Raw genomic sequence first — 23677 nt, 5'->3', positions numbered from 1 at the left:
AAGAAATACACAGCGTCTTTATACAAAAAAGAATTAGTTCGTTTAACCATTTCAAAAGGTAGCAACTGTTCAAGAATTAATAATTCCAAAGGAATAAGTCCAAGTCACTCTGAAGACATTCTTAAAAAATACAGCTCCAGGGCCTTATAAAACACCAATAGAAACATTTTGACATACTGATAAAATATTGAAAGCACTCACTCACTTATACCAAGAAATTTGGAAGGCAGCTGCCTAGCCACTTGACTGAGATTTATATTTTTATTTATTGCAAAAAACTTGACCCAACATAATGTGGAAATTATCAAACAATATCATCAATAGTACACTCAAGTAAAATATTGCTGAAGAAAAGTCAACAGTAGATTCAGCAGCATATCAACAGGGAGGAAGCTGCTAAAAATCAAGCCAAATTCAGAGAAGGGCATGGCATGAGGGAAACCATTATTGTTAACGGATGGATCTTCATCAAAAGCAGAGAATACCAGCAAGATGTTCATTTATTTTTTTGTTGACTATGCAAAGGCATTTAATTATGTGGATCACAACAAACTGTGAATAGCATTCAGAAGACTAGGAATTCCAGAACACTTCTTTGTGCTCGTATGGAACCACCAAAAGACCAAGAGAAGTATGATGGACCAAAGACAATTGTAGTAATAGAGCAAGGCAATACAGATGGATTTAGCATCAGGAAAGAGGTACGTCAGGGTTGTATCTTTTCACCATAATTATTCAACCTCTATGTTGAGCAAATAATCCAAGAAGTTAAACTATATGGAGAAAATGTGGTATAAAAATTGAAAGAGGCTTACTAATAATCTTCAATATGCAGCTGACACATCACTGCTTGCTGAAAGCAAAGAGGGATTGAAATCATTTCAGATGAAGATCAAGGGTTGTAGCCTTTAGTGTGGATTCAAACTCAATGTAAAGAAAACAAAAATTCTCACAACTGTACCAAAGATAGCATCATACAAAATGAAGAAAAGACTGAAGATCCTCCTTGGATCCACAGTCAATGCTCAGAGAAACAACATCAATGACAACAATAAGAAAGACACATTACATTGAGTAAATCTGCTCCGCAAGACCTCTTTGAAGTGTTGAAGAGCCACATGGGAGAAGCACACCAGCCTGTGTGATCACGAGGTGCCAAAAATATAAGTTATCAGGCATCAAAGAACAAAAAACCATATCATTGTGTGTTCACCTTCTCGATATGATCACTGAAGACAAAAGGGTACCTAAACAAATGTGGTGAAGATAGCTGATGGTGCCCAGCTATCAAAAGGTATAGTGTCTGGGGTCTTAAAGGCTTGAAAGCAAACAAGCAGCCATCTAGCTCAGAAGCAACAAAGCCCACATGGAAGAAGTACACCAGCCTGTATGATCACGAGGTGTCTAAGGGATGAGGTATCAGGCATCAAAGAACAAAACAAAAATCATATCAATGTGAATGAGAGGGAGTGCGGAGTGGGGACCCACAACCCATGTGTACGCAACTGGACATCCCCTTAGAGAAAGGTCACGGGGAGGAGACGAGCCAGTCAGGGTGCTAGCAATGATGAAACATACAACTTTCCTCTAGCTCCTGAATGCTCCTCACCACCCAATATCATGATCCCAATTCTACTTTATAAATTTGGTTAGGCCAGAGGATATATACTGGTACAGATAGGAACTAGAAACACAGTGAATCCAGGGAAGATGATCCCTTCAGGACCAGTGGTGAGAGTGGTGATACCGGGAAGGTAGAGGGAGGGTGGAGTAGAGAGGGGGAACCAATTATAAGGATCTACATATAACCTTCTCCCTGGAGATGGACAACAGAAAAGTGGGTGAAGGGAGATGTTGGACAGTGCAAGATATGACAAAATAATAATTTACAAATTACCAAAGGTTCACGAGGGAGTGGGGAGCGGGGAGGGAGTGGAAAAATGAGGAGCTGATGCCAGGGGCTTAGGTGGAGAGCAAATATTTTGAGAATGATGAGAGAAATGAATGTAGAAATGTGCACCCCTCCCCCAAAAAGAATTTGTTCCAAAGGACTAAATTGACTCTGCAGCTCCGGGAGATGGACATATCTGATTAGAGCACACGGGAGCAGATGAAGGGGCAGGAGGAGAGAGTGGAACACAGCCTGGCCCACCAGGCCATGAGGAGGATGTTCCTGAGTAGAGCAGCCAGTCCACAGAGAGAACAACATGGCTGGCCCCACTATGAGAAATGATGCACCTCAGTGGCTAAGGGTGATACAGAGGACAGCAGCGGAGACACAGTGTGGGAATTGCACCTGACCTGATCCCACCACACTGAGGCAAAGCACTGGGGGAGTGCAGCAGAACAGCAAGGGAATGGAGTGGCAAGGTCCCCAGGGAATGCTGAAAGTGGACTTTGGGGCCATGGCGTGGTGCCTCAACAGACTGGACTGGAAAACGCTCATAAGGGCAAGCAAACGATCCCTGAACTAACTACAAGCTTTTCTCTTGTGAAAAAAAAAAAAGAAAAAGAAATGTGCTTTACACCATTGATATATGTATGGATTATGATGAGCCCCTATTTAAAAAATGTGGCTCAGAAGTGGGCAGGGTTTCTTCTCTACACAGAGTTGCTATGAGTCAGAATCTACTTGATGGCACCTAACAACCCATACCTAACAATGCCTTCTTTGACGCCATCCCACTTGCTGTTAGGAATAATCATTGTTTCATGAGAGAGGCAATCAGAATGTTTCTTGCCTTCATTCATAGTGAATTATCCACTGAATAGTCACTATTCCAAGAAACATTTCTTTTCAATTCTTTTAGTTCTGATTTTACCTTACATATGCATTAATTTTTTATTTAAATCATTTTATTGGGACCCAAAGAACTCATCATAATCCATACATACATCGATTGTGTAAAGCACACTTATACATTCGTTGCCCTCATTCTCAAAATTCGCCTTCCGCTTGGGTTCCTGGAATCAGCTCATTTTCCTTTTTTCCCTCCCCCACTCCCCCCTCCCCTCTCGCTCATGAACCCTCAATAATTTATAAAATATCTTATCTTACACTACCCAGTGTCTCCCTTCACCCACTTTCCTGTTGCCCATTCCCCAGAGAGGGGGTTAAATGTAGATCCCTAAGATTGGTTCCCCCTTTCTAACCCCCCTTCCCTCCCAGTATCGCCACTCTCACTGTTGGTCCTGGGGGGTTCATCTGTCCTAGATTCCCTGTGTTTCCAGATCCCATCTGTACTGTTGTGCATCCTCTGGTCTAACCAGGTTTTCAAGGTAGAATTGAGATCATGATAGTTGGGGGAGGAAACTTTTAAGAACTAGAGGGAGGTTATGAGTTTCATTATTGCTACACTGGACCCTGAGTGACTCATCTCCTCCCCACTATCCCTCTGTCTACAGATGGGCATTGGGTTGTCTACAGATTGGCATTGTGTCCCCATCATACGCTCCCCTCATTCACAATGATATGATTCCCCCCCCCTTTGTTGCTTGAAACCTGGTCCCCTAGGCCCTTCATGATCACACATGTTAGTGTGCTGCTTCCATGTGGGCTTTGTTGCTTCTGGGCTAGATGGGCACTTGTTTACTTTCAAACCTTTAAGTCCCAGATGCTATATCTCTCAATAGCCGGGCACCATCAGCCTTCTTCACCACACTTACTTATGCACACATTCATCTTCAGCATTTATGTGGGGAAGGTGATCACACAATGATGGTTTTTGTTCTTTGGTGTCTGCTACCTGATCCCTTCAACACCTCGTGTTCACTTAGGCTTGTGTGCTTCTTCTCTATGGGCTTTGTTGCTTCTGAGATAGATGGCCGCTTGTTTGTCTTCAAGCCTTTAAGACCCCAGAAGCTACATTTTGATAGCCGGCCACCATCAGCTTTCTTCACCACGTTTTCTTATGCACACATCTGATTTCAGTGATCATGTCGGGAAGGTGGGTATCATGAAATGATCATTTAGCTGAACAAGGTGCTCTTGTATTGAGGGAATGCTCGTGAGGAGGCCCAATATCCACCTGCTACCCTACAACTAAACCTATAAATATATGCACATAGTTCTATTTCCCCCTAATCATAAATATATTTATATATGTACATATATACACATCTGTATTTAGGCTTCTATGTATGCCCTTTGCCTCCTAATTCTTTCCTCTATTTCCTTACGCTTTCCTCCTGCCCCATTACCATGTTCAGCCTTCATTCTGTGTCAGTTATTCCTCTCAGTTACCTTGCCCTTAGTCACTCCCTCCCTGCCACTGGTTTTGAACCACTCACTGTTCTCTTGTTCCTGGGTTGGCCAACACCACCTCCCTTCCCCTACCTCCCACAATTTCATATCTGATGGGGTGCCATGTCCTGATCCCAAAGTTCATCCTTTATACTCCCTCAGGACCTCCTTGCTCTGCTTCCCCCGCTGCTCCATTGCATGCCCCCAGTGTTTTGCCTCAGTGTGGTGGGGTCAACTCAGTCACACATTCCCCACTGTGTCTCCGGTGCTGTCCCATGTAGGGCCATGGGTCAGTGCAAGATGTCGCATCTTGCCGTGGGGCCGGCTATATGGTCCTCTCTGTACATTGGGCCCTTCAAGCCGGGCTATCATCCTCTGAGCTTGGTGGGCCCAGGTGTGCTCTGCTCCGTTCTTCTTCCTTCCTTTGCTTCAGCTTCCTTCTGAGTGTGGTGTGGTGTGGTAAGTCAGTTCCTTTCCCACACCAGACAATCTATTTTCATTTTATGTTGTACTCCCTTTGATGGTGGGGGTTGGGCTAATTCTGGTTGGGGCCAGCATATGGTCCAGTCTCTTTGTGGATTCCTCCATGCTTTACATTGCCCTCCTGGTTTGATATGTCATGGTGGGGTCTGTATGCATGTTCCAGTTCTGTGGGGACACAACCAACACTCTCCCCCAGTAGGTTAGTGCCCTGTTTCCCCCCATGTCATCGACTCGGTTTCTCCCAACTCTGCTTCTCCCTCCACCTGCCCTCCTTCTTTATGTTGGGCTCTCATGTACCTCCCTAGATGTGGCCTGCCCTGCCTCCAACTATCTATGCTTCCACCTGTTTATTGGGAGATAGGTGTTTATTCTTCTATTTCTGGCATATGCATTAAATTTTAGGTTTTGTTTTTGAATATGTTTAAAGTTATAACATACTTTATATGGTATGTTATATGCCATATATAACCTTCATAAAGTAAAACTCTAAACCCTCTTGCTCAAAGAGCTGAAGTGTACCAAAATATAAGAGGTAAAAATAGTTGGACAGGGCTAAGGGTCAGAGATAGAATGTGCAACCGAGATAACACATAGAAGCCAAGTCTTCAAATCCACCATGACATCCGTCTAAATTTCAGATCCGATATGACAGAGAATGCCCTAGTCACACAGGTTTATAAGAGAACCAAAGTTCATGGGTGAAGCTGAAGCTCACCAACTTTAACAAAAGGTTGCACATGAAAAATAGGATGTTGTAGAGTCCAGATAAAGCCCATTCTCTCTGTCCAACAATCCTATTATTCCATAAAAACTCTAAGATGTGCAATAATTACTCAGGGAGAAGTAAGAAGTTAAAAATATTCTTTGATGTGGAAGTGCCTTTCTTGTTTGTGTTCACTCACTTTTAATAGTCAAGTGATATCCTCTGACTATCAGATATCAGAATAGAACAATATTTGAAAGATTTTTGCCATTTTATTGGGAGACTTTCAAGGGGGGGGGAAGGATTAATAGGGAAAGATGAATTAATTCTATGTCTTCTTGTAAGCATTTGAGAACTCTGTATGAGGGTAAAAATATTAGAAACTTTTATTAAACAAAAATATCAAATTGTGAAACTATTGTTTTCCAGCACATTCTCCATCTAAGGATATACACTTCTTACCTAGTGTTTCTATCTGTGTAACCTTCCCCAATGAGTACCACATTCTTTGACTTATCCTGAATCAAAACAACAGGTTTGGCACTCTGAAAGGATTAAATTTCTGTTTCTGTGAAATAGCCTTTGTGTTTGGGAACAAAAAGAAAACTGAAAGGACAATATCAGGGGCATAGGGTAGATGAGGTGAGGTTTCTTAGTGAAATTCTTGTAGGACAGCTTTTGCTACCTTTGAAGAATGAGCAGGTCTATTCATGTGATAAAAACAATTCATTGACACAACTTTTCTGGCCTTCTTTCTCTCTAATGCAGTTTTCCATTTCTTATGATTCCTTTCTGATAAGCTCCCTTGATTGTCTTATGTTCTCTGAGAACATCTATCAAGATTACCCCTTAGGAACTCTAAGGTCAGGGACAGGCGTGAGGAGAGGGGTGTGGAAACAAAAGCAGTTTTTACAACCTTCTGAGCTGACCCTCCTTCCTTCAATTCAAGGGTCTAGCAGATCCCTTACCCCTACCCAGAAGTCACTAATTTGATTAAACCTTGTTCTCTCGATCTTATTAGAAAATCTAAGGTTCATCCTCAGTGAGTATTCATTCCATAAAGTCATTTTCATTAGCTTTGATTATTAGTTTCATATTTTTTCTGCAGCTGTCCACTGGTTACAGAGACAGGTTTAAAATCATTTTTGGAATAAACCCATGCATATATGATGGGAATCCTAGTATCGGTGTTTTTCCCCCTTAATCGCATACACCATACTGAAAATGTGATGACTACACTCTGAAGATCAATTATCAAAGCCCAATTCTTCACTGGAGAATCTCGTAGTAGCTTCTAACTGTGATTGGAAAAATAAATAAATAAAACTTTTAATCTCTTTGTATTGCCATGTTCCTTCTTTAGGAGTATAGATAGCCATTCTGGCATCATTCATTGGCATACGCAAGGACAATGATCCACGAGTGCACGCTGAGCCTCTGCAGATAGTTCCTGCCCTGCGCGTGGGTCAGATATCTCCCTAAGCAATTTTAAGATGCAAGAGTCAGTGCCCCTTGGACTACATCGGACTGGCTTCTCGCTCTCAGAATTGGAAGAAACCAGAATGGCCTCTAGAGTTGTACCCTTTCTGGGGTCATCAGGCTAGGCCACCCCTCTGGGAATCACAGCTACCTCCTGATTCTGATGAGATCTCCTGCCCTCTCCCCGGCTCATCCCACACACTCCTCACTCAGCCTTTGGCGGTGCACTCCTCTCTCAGCACATCTGGCCGCTCTGCGACGGACACTCTGTTATCCTTTGCAACTCTAGCTACGAACCCTGCAGAGTTCCAGTTTGGTTTAGCAGAAAAAAAATGAATTTGGAAAATTTCCCCTCTGGGCTCTCTCTTTAGCCCTGCCCCGCCCCTGCTTCTGCAGGTCCCCCACTGCTCCCCCACTCCGCCCCCCTCCATTGCCCGTCCCTCCTGCTTCCAGGGCCAATTTATCTGTCAGTCCAACCACCAAGTGGAGTTGGGGCCAAATTGGCAATCTGCCCATGCTTGTCAGTTTCTTTGACCAGATGACAGGGAGAGCAGCATACAGCCAAAAAAAGGCTGGCGAATCCTGGGTGTTCAGAGAACCTTAAAGCGGCAGCACCAGGGAAAATCAAGGGGAAAGAAGCAAAAGGTTTCCCAGGCTACAAAAAGGGTGGTGCTAAATGGGTGGGCGCATTCATTTTCCTGGGGAGGGATACTGACCTGGGGCGTGCATGTATGCAGGTGCATGCCTGCGCATGCGCATCCTCTTGTGTGTTCGTGAAAGCTCTGTGGTGCCCAGTAGAGAAAGAGGGGGAGGGGTCATGGACTCATTCCCAGACTATGTGGCGTATGAAGGTGTTTTATGGGGCCTGATCTGGCTTTCACATATGGAATCTGCTAGCGTCTTCCTTCTGCCATGCCCGCAGGGAGCCGCACCCCAGGCCCAGATACCTTGTCACATCTGAGTCTGTGCCAGCTGGAGTGGCAGGTCTTGGCAGTGTCTGCTTAGATCAGTGGGTGTTGTTGTGGAGTGCTGTGTCATTGACAGAACTAACGGCACGTCTGCCTTCCTTCTTCCCTCTCTTTTCCCTCCCTCCATCCTTTCCTGCAATGTTTCCCTTGTCCTCTCATCCTTTCTTCCTTCTTCAGTAAAAATTCCCTATGGATGATTTCCTGATAGTGAAGTGGCGGCGTGTCTTAGTGATAAGTGGGCAAAAATGCCATGTTTAGATAAAGCCTAAGATGTCACTCATTGTCACACTCCTGTTCACTGCCGTCTGTTTTAAGGGATTTGCCTGTAGTATGAGATATTACTGTTCACACTTTTCTTTTGCTAAAATCTCTCTTGAATTCCTAGGTATCATTTGAGTCGAGCTGAACCCCCTTCCTTCCTGGACTACCTGCCTCTCTCTGTGCTTCTAGTTTAAATGTTGATATTTCCCGGAGTGTCACTCTCAGTGTCTTTGTACCCTGCACGGTGTCCCCAGAGAGCATCTTCAACCCTGGCTGCAACTGCAGTACCACAAAGCTGGCCTGGATTCTCTCCCATTCTAACTGTCCCTTGGTCCTCTCTCCTTAGTGCACAGCCTCCAGCCCTCTCATACTGCCTTGAAAGACCCACAGGTACCTTTCCGACCAACACAGGGCTGAGTTGATGTAGACTCTCATCCCAAACCTGCCCCTTGAATGACATCCTCTGTCTGAATAAAGACTCTGTTCTCCCATTGTCTAAACTAGAAGTCTCAAAGTCATTCTCAACTACTACCCATTATTTAACCACCACCCATTCATCAGTCTCTTCCCCTTTGCTTTAGCTTTCCTTCCCCTTTCGCCATGCATACATAGGCCCTTAGTTCATTTAACCTTTAGTTGTGTATCCCATCTCATATTATGAGGCACTTCTTTTACTGCTAACTCACATATTTGAATCCACCCTCCAAATTTTCTCCAGTGGGCATCTTTGGTATTATGTAAGTAGCATCACTTCCCTCTTTGCTTAAAGTTCTTAATGGCTCCATTATTTTCAAAGTCAAATTTAAACTTCCTGGCATGATAAACAACCCCCTTGCTTATCTGACATTGCTTACCTCCCGGACTTCTCATGAATATGCCACAAAGACATCATTGTACTTTGCCTCCTCTCCTGGGTGGTCTACTCTCTGGTCCAGCTGAAGACCTGTTCCTCAACTCTGGATCCCTTTACAGAAACGTTCACACCTGCTCATCCTATTTACACTTTAACTCTGTAGGCTAACCTCACTCCTCCCAGGCTTTTGTGGTGCAGTTGAATGACTGGTATGGCTCTTCCACCCAGTCTTTGCAGCTTCCACAAAATGACTGGGTGGAAATATGCATTAGGATTTACGGGTTTCTATTGAAGGGACTGGTCAGTTTTACCATCTCGCCAAGTATAAAATGAGCTAGCTCAGAATCAGGAAACGAGGGCAGGAATCACCTAACCCTCAAGAAAGAAGCAGGGATCAAACATGTCCTTTGGACCCTGAGATACTTGTGCTGGACTTCTTTCATCCAGTAGGCAGAGATGTGACTCCAGAGAGTGATAGCAAACCAGAGAGCTAGAGTGTGTGACAGCGGGGGGTGGGGGCACTCATGGGGTTCGTAAAGCTGAATGCCCTCCGACAGCAGGAACGGAGCTTTGTAACGCGTGCCATTTTGCTTTGTAACATGGTGCCAGAGACCATGGAGCGATGTGACTGAGATACTGAAGGCCAGGGAGACATACCTACTGGCATGGTTCCAAAGGAGAAAACACAAACAAAGAACTCTATCCTTAACATTTCTGACCATGAATTATAACTTGCTAACTTCTTTAAGAAACCCCATAATTTTGAGTATTGTCTGTGAGTTCTGGGTGATTATAGAGCCTGGCAGAAAAGCAGAGTGCTGTGGGAGGGTCAGTTGGTGTGGAAAAGGTAAACAAAGGTGGAGGGTGGAAGCCTGCCTGCCCTCTGCCTCATAGAAATCATCCTTGGGCAGATATGGCATTTGGCTCTCCTTGCTTCTGCATTCTCATAGCTTCCATTCACTAGCTCATATGCATATATCGCTGTCAGAAGAGAGTAGTTTGTGTCCTCCTCCACAGAGTGTGTGTCTTATTTGTCTTTGCACTCCAGTGTGAAGCTGTGTCTGCTAGTACACACGTCAGTCCTCGTGTCTCTTTGTGATTGGGTGAGGTCCACAAGTTCCTCTGCAGTGGATCCCTGACCAGCGATCCAAAGCTCCAGTGACAAGGAGCTACCTCAACCCTGGAGATTGCTTACTGAATCTCTGTCTGGTTCTGACTTTTGTAAAGTTGTCCCAGATATAACTGAAGTCTCTATCACCTCTCTTGAGTCCACACAGAATATCGAATTTCTCTCCTATTTGATAGTCCTTCAAATAAATGAATCTGTCATTCCTGGATTTTCTCCCATTTAAATGTGCCCAGTTACTTTAACCCCATAAAACTGGTAGATAGAGACCAGAATTTTAACCTTGATCTATGGCTAACCACCTGCAAATGATGATGAAGTCATGCTACCTCTCTGAACCCCAGTAGCCATTCCCCTCCCCCCTCATATGTGCCATGGAAAGTTTGAACTGGATTTTTGCCTCTCATACTTTCATGCATACATGAATTCCCTGGGGATACTATTAAAATTCAGTTTCTGCCTCAAGAAGCTGGGATGGAGTGAGGACGGGGGGGTGGGAGGTGGTTGTCAGCTCAGAATCTACATTTCTAACAAACTCCAGTTGCAGGAAACTGGATGATTTCTAATATCCCACTTGGTTTTCTGTTCATAACAAGTAATTCTCTCCCACTATTATGTTCAAGAGTCTCTCTGTCCCTCGCCTATGGTGTGTCTTCTGACTCCATGTAAGTAACTGAAGAACGGAAGAATCAAGCAGCAAAAAGTGCCAGATCCTTAATGATACTTGGCAAGTTATTTTAGAGTCCTTGCGTTTATAGTGGTTCAATGAGGATGATAATTCCTACCTTGGAGAATTATCTTTAGTGTTCAGTGAATCATTGTTCTTTACCCATGCCTGGCGCACTGGTAACTCCTTGCTCAAAAGTGAGGGACATATTAAATTAACCAGTCAGTGCTGAGCTTGCGAGATCCTTCTGCTGTCTGAGCTCCCTGCAACCTGGCCCTGGGCCATGTATATTGTTGCCCAGCGCTCTGATGGTTCCCGTGTTGCTTTCCTCTCCCTAGGGAGGTTGCCATCGTCTTGGGGTTCATGTGGTGGCTTGTCCCCAACAGGTACTTAGGAAACACACATTTACTTCATTATTTTATTTTTCCAGCTGACAACCTCTTGGTCCTCTGTTACCAACCTTGCTTTGTCTCATAACTTCAAACCCTGAGTTGTCTCCCTCTGCCTGTCCCTGATCTTCCTAAACAGCATATGCAAAGCAGCTGTCTTCTCCAGTGCTCTTCATGACTGGAATGTACATGTATGCCAGAGAAATCCTTCCAGAGCTTGGTCTTCAGCTCTGAGAAGCACTGCGGGAGAAACAAAGGATTGTTGGCACAGAGGAAAGAGAAATCAGTTAAAGACTGGGAGAAGAAAGCCCACCAAATTAGAGATTCTCAAAAGGGTGATCCATGTCAGGGAGTTGGAGATGAAGGTGAGCATTGGGAGGGCATACGGTCGGAGCACCGTGGACAGAGGTTTGTGTGGTGAGACCTGGGTTCCAGGGAGGTCTGCTTCCTGTGGTCACACCTCTTCCCCTGTGCAGGAAGGGGATACAATGCAAGCAACAGATCCCAATCTCAAGAAAAGAACACCAGGCACACTATCTGATATTCCAAGATCTTTTCTCATTTGGAACCCCTAGATTTTACGTCATCTGTGTCCTAAACAGCTTGCGATTTTGTCATAAGGAGTGGATGACTTCATTGTTTCACGAGGGAAGACCCATTTAACGGTTGTAGAGATGCTGAAATGGTTCATGGAGGAATTGTAGTACTGCTAGGATGCCCCCCTGCAAGCAGAGGCCTTACATCTCAGCAAGCTGCAAGGTCACATTTTCATGAAGCAGTGGCCCAGAATAAATATGAAGAGACAGGGAAGGAGGAAGGAAACCACTGAGGGGAAAGCAAGGTGACCCCTGCTTCATGTAGCTCCCTGCTGTCAGCGCAGGCTGCACTCTCGCTGTCTGCAGCTGCTCCAGCCACCTGGGGAGGGATGAGGAGGTCTGGTCTCTCTGGGTTCCTAGCACACTCTAAATACCTTCCTCTGTGTGCAGTACAGGGGCTATGAGGGCCGTATAAGTATGGGCGATGGCTATTCTGAGCAACGACTACACCATGTTTTATTATCTGTGTGGCCCCAGTTAGCTCGGATGAATGGAATCCATTTTCTACTGGCCTTCCCCCCTCGCCTTGCCTCTTATTCCTTCCTTGCTAGTATTGCTTTGCTCTTGTGTTCATTTATTTATGCATTCATTCATTTATCAATGTGTCTAATCAGCACCAGACATGGACCTTGCATTATGTTAGGAGCTGGGGATATGGTTATGGTCATCAGCAGCTCAATGTGGGAAATAGAAATCCGTAAAATCATCATAAAAGCAGGTAGTCAGTTTCAGCTTCCCCATGAAGGAAAAGTATACAGCCCTAACTGGTCATGGAGGCTACAGATACAGTCCCTGAGCAAGGGATATTTGAACTGAGAGCTAGGAAATAATTAGGAATAAATTGGTATTTGATAAGGATGAGAGTAGATTGACATGTGACTGATTAAGCCAGACTATGCATGCAGTGGGAGGCCACTGACAGAATTGTATGCTTATTTCAAGAGAAGTAGAGGGTGAGGAATAAATATAAATAATAGATACAGATCATAGGTAGGTAGAAAGAAATAGATTTGAATACTGACTCGCTTATCTATTTGAAATTTTATTTCCTATATTCTTTTCTGCTTGATTTGCATCTTCCAAACATTTTCTTCATATGCATATTGAGATTTTGTTTTCCCATACTCTCTCCCAGCACTCAATCAGCCTTCAGTGTGCTCATCATCCCTGGCTTCAAGCCTGCTTGGTCAGAATGATACTGATGCCAGTTATTCTGGCCATTCTCCCATCTCTTTACTTAGAAGTGGATATCAGTTGTGTCTTCCCTCCTTTTTGCCTGAGCTTGGCTGGCTACCCCTCACTAAATCTCCTTCAGACTACTTAGCCATGAGGATTTCTTTCCAAATGCACTGCTTCGGGAAAGGGTCAGGAGAAAAGAAAGGTGAATAATCAATCTAAAGAAAGTTTCAGTGCTCCAAGCCTCCTACAATCCCCTAAGAAACACCCTCCAAATCATCAACACAACATGGGCACCCAGAGGACTCTCCACCACAACCCTTATGCTAATATCGACCACCTCAAGGTCTCTGTGCCACGTGGTTAGGTAGAATGTTTGTTATGAGTTGAGTTATGTTCCTCTGAAAGATATGTACCTGTGACTGTAACCTTATTTGGAAATAACATCTTAACAGATATAATCAAGTTACAATAAGGTCATACTGGAGAATAAGCCAAGAAATGCCAAGGATGGCTGATAATACTAGCCGTAAGAGAAAGCCATGGGATGGGTCCTTGTCTAGAGCCTTCACAGAGATTATCACATGATGACACTTTGATTTTTTGGACTTTTAGTCTCTAAAACTGTGAAAGAATAAGTTTCTGTGGTTTTAAGGCACCTCTTTTGTGATAATAGTTATGACAGTCCTAGAGAACTAATATGATATCCAGCCTATTTCCTCAAAACCAAAAAAGCACTTTCCCTTCCACTTCTAATATTTCTTATAATATGCCTAAAAATTAAGTCACCAATTTGCTCATCTATAATTTATACTTATAGCTAGGACAACTTTTTACACCAAAAATAAAGCTATATTAAAATTGTGATGTAATATTATAAAGATATAGTGGATTCCATCAAAGAATGCTGATAGTATGGATTCGGATGGATTTTAGCAAACCCAGATCACTTTGTGCCTTTGAGAAATGGGTAGTAGTGAGGATAAATGTTCAGACCTTAGAGTAAAGTAGCACTCACTCTGAATGAGGTATAGAATTGACTGCTTATGTCTGCAGTTTTCCTGCCACAGAGCAGAATTTGCCTTTCTGTGAATCTGAGCTCTCTGGACATTCTGACAGGCATCCCCATGCTGGGCCTAGCACACATGTGTTTCTCCCTCCAGCCCTTGCCAGCCAGCACACTGTGGAGACCAGCTGCCCAGAGCTCCTGTTCTCAGATGTGGGTAGACCATGAATCTACCATGTGGTTATGGATTTGAAAAAGGGAGAAAGTGAGAAAGGAAAATAAAAGAAAAAAACTCGTGGCTTTGATGTCTGTTAGAAGGCGTCTGCATTTTAAGAGTGTGGTTGTGTATTTAGAAAAAAGGAGTCCTCACAAGCAAAGAAGTTTTCCAGGGATTACCGCTGGAGGCTGGGGCTGAGGAAAAATGAAAAAAAAAACAACAAAACAACAGTTTTAAAACAGCAAAAACCAAAGAGTATTAGCAGAGTATTAGGTCAAGAAACAACCTTTGACTCCCACATCTTCTCTGATAATTTCAGAGTGGGATCCCATTTTTGCTGGTCTATCACATAGACCGAGTTGAAAGATGTAACTGCTCTATTTTTTGGTAGAGGAAACGGAAGGAAAAGTAAGGTGCCCATTTAACCTCACCTAGAATGTGCCCTTGAAGGGACTCTGGTGGCGTAATGGGTTCGGAGTTGGCCTGCTACCCGAGGTGAACAATCGGAATTCACAAACCATTCAGAGAGAGAGAAATAACGCTTCTGCTCCCATTAAGAAACCCACTCAGAAATCCACATGGGGAAGTTCTGCTCTGTCCTATAGGGGCCTGGTGAATAAGAATTGACTGCTTGGTAGTGACTGAATCTTAAAATTCTGCTCCTCCACCCAGGGTTGTAGGAAATCATCTGATGCACTACTGCTTCTAGCTCTAAGTGGTAAGCACAGTGCTGCAAAATCCTCAACTTGTGGTTGGGGTAGGAGAGAAGATTGGAGCTTATTTGTATGATGTGCTCTGAAAGAAGATGAAAGTCTTTAATACATAGACCCTATCCACCCTTGGCTAATCACTGCCTTCCCCATAGAAGCTAGAATGCATGGACTTAAGATTGGTTTCTACTCTCAAGAAAAATAAAAATAACGGAGTGGGCAGGGGCAGCTAATGGAAAGGATCCCAAACTAAATCTTAATATCTGGATCATTTGGTCAGCTTCTGAAGGAACAGAATGCATACCAATGCTTCCTCCTCTCTCTGCATTCTTGATTATGGCAGCTTAAGCAGTTATGGGCATGGGTTTGTCAACACTCTTCAAGAACTCTGTCTTGTGTCTGTGGTCCTTTTACATGAATCTGATGAGCGTATGATTGCTTCAGCCAATCGAGTAAGGAGAGAGTGACACTAGGTGACTTTCAAAACTATGTTGGCATGCACACTCTTTTATAACCCTCCTTCCTGGGACCCAGCCACCACGCTGGGACATGTCTGGGCCTCACAGGAGATAGGTGGATGCTTTGCTCAATAATCATGTTGAATTGAGCTTTTGAGTCGCCACAGCCCAGAATTAAACATGTGAATGACAGCCAACCCAAGTTTGTGAAGGCGTACCTTAGAAGTAAATCGTGGTGAATATTAGCCATTGAAAACCCTATGGAGTACAGCCTGACTCTGGCGCATGGGTCTCTATGAATCAGAGTTAACTGAATGGCAACTGGTTTGGGGTGGCTGTGAGCTATAGGGAGGGACCATCTCTGAAGGAAAAACTGAAGTTGTAGAGGAAGTAGGACATCAGTGTGTTAGACTGAAATGTTATAAGGGTCCTCATCAAATGTGGTCACCTTCGCTCCCGCTTAGGGCAAACTTGGATGGGAGGCATATTTTAGTTTCAATTATTTTTTGCTACATACAAAAATATTTCAAATACACTGGCTTAAAACAGCAACTGCTGATTATCATAATTGTATAGGTTGACAAGGTGGCACTTCTGCTGGTCATGATTGAGTTTCTCATGTGGTTGCAGTCAGATAGGGGCTAGGGTACTGAGGCAGTTCAGCCTCTTTCTTTCCACATGGTCTCCGTGTCTTTCCATGGTTCTTTACTTTTGGCTTTTTGGGATAGGTTGCTGAACTTTTTATATACCTTTTTTTAACTTCCAAGAATGAATACTCATTAGTATGAATTTTTGTTCTGGGTCTTTGATGCCTGATACCTGACTTGACCCCATCAACACCTCATGATCACACAGGTTGGTGTGCTTCTTCCATGTGGACTTTGTTGCTTCCCAGCTAGATGGCCACTTGTTTACTTTCAAGTCCTTAAATCTCAGATGCTAAACAGAATGACAAATTATTAGAACAAATGGTCTTGTGTTGAGTGAGTACTTGAGACTAGGCCCAATGTCCATCTGCTACCTTAAAACTTAACATATAAATATAAGTACATAGATCTATTTCCCTATCATTGTATATAAAAATATTTACATATGTATGGGGGGGCACGGAGTGGAGACCCAAAGCCCATTGGACAATTGTCTGTATACAATTGGACATCCTTCCAGAAGTGTCAAAAGGAAGAGATGAGCCAGTCAGGGTACAGTATAGCACAGATGAAACATGCAACTTTCCTCTACTTCTTTAATGCTTCCTCTTCACCACGATCATGACCACAATTCTACCTTACAAATGTGACTACACCAGAACATGTGCGCTGCTACAGATAAGAGCCCAAACACAGGGAATCCAGGACAGATAAACCCCTCAGGACCAATCATGAGAATAGAGATACCAGGAGGATACAGGGAAGGTGTGGGGAGAAAGGGGAATCGCTCACAAGGATCAACATATAACCCTTCCCAGGGGAACGAACAACAGAAAAGTGGATGAAGGGAGACAAAGGATAATGTAAGATAAGAAAATAATAATCTGAAATTTATCAAGGATTCATGAAGGAAGGCGGGAGGGATAAAAATGAGGAGCTGATATCAAGGGCTCAAGTAGAAAGAAAATGAAAATGATGATGGCAACGTATGTTCAAATGTACTTGACAAAATGAATGAATGTATGGATTGTGAGAAGAGCTGTCACAGACCCTATGAAAGTATTTAACTTAAAAAATGAATGAATATCCAAAGAGATGAAAACAAACATTTCAAGGATTCTTAAAATCTAACCCTGCAAGCATCCTTCTTCCACATTTTATTAGCTGTGGTAATTCACAAAGACAGCTAGGATTCAAGACAAAGGGGATAGAGACTCCATTTCTCTATGAAAAAAGTGAAAAAAAATTATACCTCTCTGTACTCTACCACATTTTAAACATATTAACTATCCTCTTCCTGTGAGCCCTACCTAACTATGCAGATCTCTTTGCCTGACTACCAACAGCAAGACTTTGCCTAGGGGATTTTCTTTCCCCAACTTAATGCCTGATTTTCTTCTCCACATCAAGCTCTGTCACCACCTTCATTATTTTCTTAGTTTCTAATTTGGGCTCACTATCAAGAGAAAATGGCCTGTAATTACTTTTTTTCTCTTACAGCACCTTTCATTTTTCAATTCACTAAAACATTCACATAATCATTTATGTTATTTCATTTACAAGCTGTTTAATGCTGGACAAATCACCTCTTTGTGGGTTTCCTTTTTTCATTTTTACATATTTATTTTAGTGTTTCTTTGAAAAATCATTTTATTGGGGATTCTTATAGCATTCCATACATCAATCATATCAAGAATATTTGTAAATATGTTGCTGTCATCATTTCAAAACATATTCAACTTGAGCCTTTGGTGTAAGCTCCTCTTTTTCCCCTCCCTCTGCCACCCTCCCACCCTGTGAATCCTTGATCAATTATATATTGTTATTATCATTTTATATCTTACACTGTTGTCTCCTTTCACCTGCATTTCTGTTATCCGTCACCTTTGCGGGGGTGGTGGTGGCTAGATATCCAACCTTGGGATGGGTTCCTCCTTTTTCCTCCTACCTCCCTCCACAGCCATCCCCCTACATTCATGATATCACTACTCCCACTACTGTTTCTGAGGGGTTTATCTGTCCTGAATTGCATGTGTTGAGAGCTCTTATCTGGACCAATGTGTGTTCTCCAGTCTAGTCAGATTTTTAAGGTAGAACTGGATCATGGTAGTGGAGGGGAGGAAGCATTCAGAAACTAGAGGAATGATGTGTGTTTCATCAGTGCTATACTGCACCTTAATTGAATCATCTCTTCCTTATAACACTTCTGTGAGGGGATACAAACCTCCTCCTTTGCATCAATAGAATTGTTTGTTTTGGATCTTTTAATACCTGATATCAGATCCCATTGACACCTCATGGTCACATAAGGTTTTTCCTATGTGGTCTTATTTGCTTCCCTGCTGGATGCCTGCTTGTTTACCTTCAAGCCTTTAAAATTATGCTGGAAAGGTGAGTATCAAAGAGCACCAAATTATTAGAGCAAAGTGTTCCTATGTTAAGAGAGGTCTTGAGTAGAGGTCCCAATGTCCATTTACTACCTTAATACTTAACATATAAATATATGTGCATTGGTCTCTATCCCTTTCATTATAAATTTATATATTTACATATATACATGCTTATAGCTATACCTCTATAAATAGCTCTTGCTTCCTATTTCTTTCTTGTTTTTCCTTTCACCTTTCTCCTATCCCACTATCATGCTCACCCTCCATTAGGCGCTCAGTAATTCCTCTCAGATACGTTGCACTTGATTAAGCCCCACCAGGCATTACACACCCTCCTCTTCGCCATCAATTTTAGATCTCTTATTTTTCCCATCTTCCTGAGTTTGTTGGGTCCATACTCCCCCTACCTGCCCTCTTCTATCCCATGTTCCCCAAAACTCACCAGTATCATTGTTTTCTTATCGGAATTGTTCATCCTGCCTATCTTATATAGACAAACAAACACAATATGCTGGAAATTTCCTTAAAACATCACATGGTAATATTGTTAGTTTGGATATATTTTTCTCTAGCTATCAGAGGAAAGTTTTAAACTGGAGAAGGTTGTATGTCATTAGCTTAAGGATCATACTAGAATACATGGCTTTATTGTTGCCACCTGCTATGGAGTTGGCCCTACTTCATGGTAACCCCATGCATAAATGAGTGAAATCCTGCTTCATCCTATGCCATCCCCATGAATAGTGGTGCCACATCAAACTGTTGTGACTCAGAGACTGATTTTTAAAGTGTTTTCCAAGCCTTTCTTCTCATCTGCGCTAGTTTGGAAACTGCTGAAATCTGCTCAGCACAGTAGTAACGCACAGGCTACTGGCAGACAGACCGATGGTGACTGTGAATAGGTGTATTGGTCCAGACCTGAAACTGGGGTTTTCATATGAAAGGCAAACATCTACCACCAAGTGACCTTGAAGCCCTGGTGGCATAGTAGTTACACACTGGACTAATAACTGCTAGGTCAACGGTTCGAAACCACAAGCGTCTCCTCGGGGTAATGATGAGCTTCCTACTCCAGTAAAGAGCTAGCATCTCAGGAGTCCACAGCGGTCACTGTGAGTCTGGATTGACTGGATGACAGTGAGATCGGTGGTTTGAAAACCTTGGGAAAGGGGACAAGGATGGACAGAAGTTCCTTGCTACTTTTCAGCATATTCACCTTTATCAATTACATTCTTTTTCCTGTGATTGTCATAAAATATTAACATAGATTTATCTTCTCAAAGTTATGGAGGCCAGAATCCATACATCAAGAGGGCAATGTGCTTCCTGGAGCCGCTCGAGTGGAAGCTGTTCCTTGTTCTTTCACCATCAAGATGGCCGCCAACATTTCCTTTTTCTTGGGACCGCATCAGGTGAGTCTCTGCCTGTCATAACACCACCATCTCTGCTGTATGGGTAAGCACACTTATGACTGAATTTAGTACTGACCTGGATCATTCCAGATAATCTCCCCATGTTATAATGCTTAATTTATTTACATCGGCAAGGATTTTTTTTTGGTTTCTCTTTGTAAAATAATATTTAAATGTTCTGGCATTAGGACCTGACATTTTTGGGGGCCATTATCCAGCCTATTGCATCAACAGAAGGCAATTATTTTAAGACAAAAAGATCAAGTTTGGGGTAAGAGTTCAATTTTTGTGGTTTAATGTAATTGGACGGTTATTTCAAGTTATATGACCATAGAACTCTTTCTTATTTATCCAGTCCTCTGTGTATTAATCAACAAAATGGAAATAACCCTAATGCCTTCATCTCACAATTGTTTAGGTTAAGTGAGGTCATGCATATAAATTATTTTGGCACATTGCTTGATTATATAAAACACTCTGGATTCTCGTTGTGATATTCAGGTTAGCACTGCAGATGTTAGGAATATGGGTAATGGAAAGCACGCCTCTTACTCCTTACATCATTGCCCAGAGCTGATAAGCTTTATGTTACTAATGTTTCTAAAATTAACCTTAGACTACAAGTTGGGGTCTTCTATGGGGTATAACCTTATCAAGATAAAAATCACAATTATTTAAATCCCAGGGCAAGTTATTCAAAGTGATCTGTTAGCTTTCCACCAAGTCTTTGACGTGAGGAATGGAGCTGGAGACATGGGACCCAGATCATTTGCTGAAAAGGGCAGGTGAGAGAAGGCCCTGGGCCTGCTGCCTCTCTCTCGGCTGCATAGTGAGCTCTGCTGCCTGGAGCTCTGACAAGGCAATCCTAGCTTCATGGAAGACTCCTCTCGGGAAGAGAGTTGCTGTGAATTTGCCTTCATGCTGAGTGTGGCGATTTGCTCTCATCTTTCCATAGCAACGGGGGACGGGGGAGCAGGATGTGGCCATCTCGGCCTAGAGAAGCGTGGGCTGTGTCTATCTGTAGGGAACGTGGCTAGAAGGAGTGAACCAAAATGACAACAGTCCTGATTCCAGCCTGTCACTTGACATCTGCCCGTCATTTGGAAGCTCATGAAACACTTTCACAGTTATGTTCTCACATGGTCCTCTGAAAGTGGCATGGTCTGTTCAGTATTGCAGACGAAGGGGTTGAAACTGAGAAAGTAACAAAGTAATATGCATTAAACACACAGCAAGCCGATGGGACTTTCCTTGAGAGACAGAAGGGAATACCTGAATATTTCATGAGGTGGTCCCCTTAGGTCCCTTGTTTACATTTACTTTAGAGCAGTGTTTCTCAACTTTCCTAATGCCATGGTCATTTCATACAGTGCCTTATGTTGTGGTGACCCCCAACCATAAAATTATTTTCATTGCTACTTCATAACTAATTTTGGTACCATTATGAATCCGGTGACCCCTGTGAAAGGGTTATCAACCCCCAAACACTGCTTTCGATTCTTACTGAGTGGACTTACTGCAACCACAGGGCAATGCCAATTGTAACCTGACTCCAGGAAACTGCTATGGTATCCCCACAATTTTAGGAAAGCCCAGGGATTCTGAGGACCTCTGCCCACTCACGTTCTACCCCTGGGCTGTGATTGAAAACTCACGACAGGTTGACGTGCTGGCTTCCTTTTGTGAAATAAGTATTTGATTTTTGATTCCACCAGGAAATCTTTTACTAGGGGTTTCAAGTGAATGTTATAATAAGCAGTTCTGCAGAGGGAGATTTACCAGATCTTGCCCTCCTCCATACCTACTTTATCATACCAAGTTACTGCTAACCTTCCCTGTGTCTCCCAATCCTGCGGTGCTATTGGGGCCCCCTGAGTTTGAAGCCAAGACCACAAGAAGGAACTTACTGTGAGAGCTACAGCCCTAGCCCATCAATTTCCCCCTAGGGTCATATGCCACTCCCAGGTGTCCAAGGGTCTATTCTGATGACCGGTCCTCAACTACTCCAATTAAAACAGGTAAGAGAGGATGGATTTGAGGAGGTGGTGTGAAGGCGGTGGAGTGAAGAGAGTGAGAAATGATTACTTCGAGCAAATGGTGGTCTGGAACCCAATCAGTCAGACTTGCAATATTGGGTTGGTCAATTCCTATGACAAAGGTGAGAATTATGACTTCTCTCTGAGTTGGTTTATTTATGATTTAAATCACATATTAAATTTTTACAGGTACCTCTGTTAAAAAAGCAAAGTCTATAGTATTAAAATGTGTGACTTGTGAAATGGGCAGTCAAAAAATCTCCAACATGACAAATTATTACTGTTGTGTTCTGCCTCAAACTGCATTCTCTACTTTTTCATCTAGGTTCTAGTATTCATTGCAATGGTCACACAGAACACACACGATGGTTGTAATTAAAGGGTTTATTAAGGAAGTTAAGAAGCTGCCATACAAACGAGAAATACGCAGGATACAGTTGTTCATCAGGACATATTACAAAGTTGCTTCAACGCGGTTAACATATGCTAAAGGGCATGCCACTTTACTTTAAGCTTCAATTGGAGGGCATTCAGTTCAAGCACTGTGGATCAACAAATCCAGCTCACTAAATTTAGTGCCCAGAGGTACCCTACTCCAGTAATCCTAAACTTGAAGCCATTCAGCAATAGTTCCATGGGTCAGCAAATCTAGCTCTCCCATTTAAGTGCCCAGAGGTACCCTACTCCATAAATCAGTCTCTTGTCCAGAAGCACCTAGCTTTATATGCTCCAGGGACTGAGAAATTCATCATTCTGTTTCATGCTTTGACTCCTAATTATGCCACTGCTTATCTGATATCACTGCTATTTTCTGGATCCAAGAGGTTAACTGCATAGGGAGTTTGGGATCCAGAGGATGTACTCCACTACTGAGTCTTGCTATTAGTGAGATTCCCTCTCTGGTGCCTCACAGGTCTCATTTTATACCCAGCAGGATGGTACTCCAGGGAATCCTGTTCACAATTACTCACAGATTAATCCTATCAGAATCCTATTCTACCTTGTTACTCATTAGAAATTACTTATTAGAAATAATCCAGTCTTAGAGATGGTAGGTAATTGTTTCGCTAACCTCATCAAGTTTCTGTTCCAGCGTGAGTTCCCTTCGGACAGGTGGTGAGTTGCTCACTGCTCATTAACCTTCTTCATGGGTGAGCTCTTTGTTCCCCACAACACTCTATTCTATTGTTGAACTGCCTTAAGGCCTACAAATGCTCTCATTTGTTCTACCTACATCTCAGTTTTCAAACCAGTGTTCTTACATTATTCCATTAACCTCTCCATACAGAAGGATAAAAAAAACACAGAAGAAACCAGGTATTTGCCAATACAAGTTCAATTGAGTAGATGATGGCAAAATCTTAAACTCAGCATAACAGACTGCTAGTGAGTCTATGTACATATGGTGTGTGTGTCTGGGAGTCGATGGGGGTGGTGGTGGGGGTTGGGGGTGATCCTTACAGACCCAGTTTTGTTCTCTCTGATGTTTTCTCTCAGAATTATAACTGATGATATTAACACTTTAAATTCAAATCAATTGGGGAATGGGCAGATTCTACTTTTGTTTCTGAGCCAGGAATCTCTTAGGAATCTCTTGATCCTGAAAGTTTTATGAGAAGACATTGTGAAAACGGAAAACAACTTCACTCAGAATGGGGGAGAAACTAAAATGGAGGAGAGGCCAGAAGTAAGTTTTCCCTACATTTCTTATTCTACTTATTTGATCTCCACAGAAAGAATAACACTTCATACATTTAAAAGCAGTTGATATGTTACCATGTAAGCCTTCTCTACCCAATAAGCATGTCATGTAGGAAAGGAAATAGTGACAGTTATCCCTCTAACTTTGGATTTGGT

The sequence above is a fragment of the Tenrec ecaudatus genome, chromosome 8 (assembly GCF_050624435.1).
Source record: "Tenrec ecaudatus isolate mTenEca1 chromosome 8, mTenEca1.hap1, whole genome shotgun sequence".
NCBI classification, from domain to species: Eukaryota; Metazoa; Chordata; class Mammalia; order Afrosoricida; family Tenrecidae; genus Tenrec; species Tenrec ecaudatus.
Note: the sequence above shows the minus strand (reverse complement) of the source record.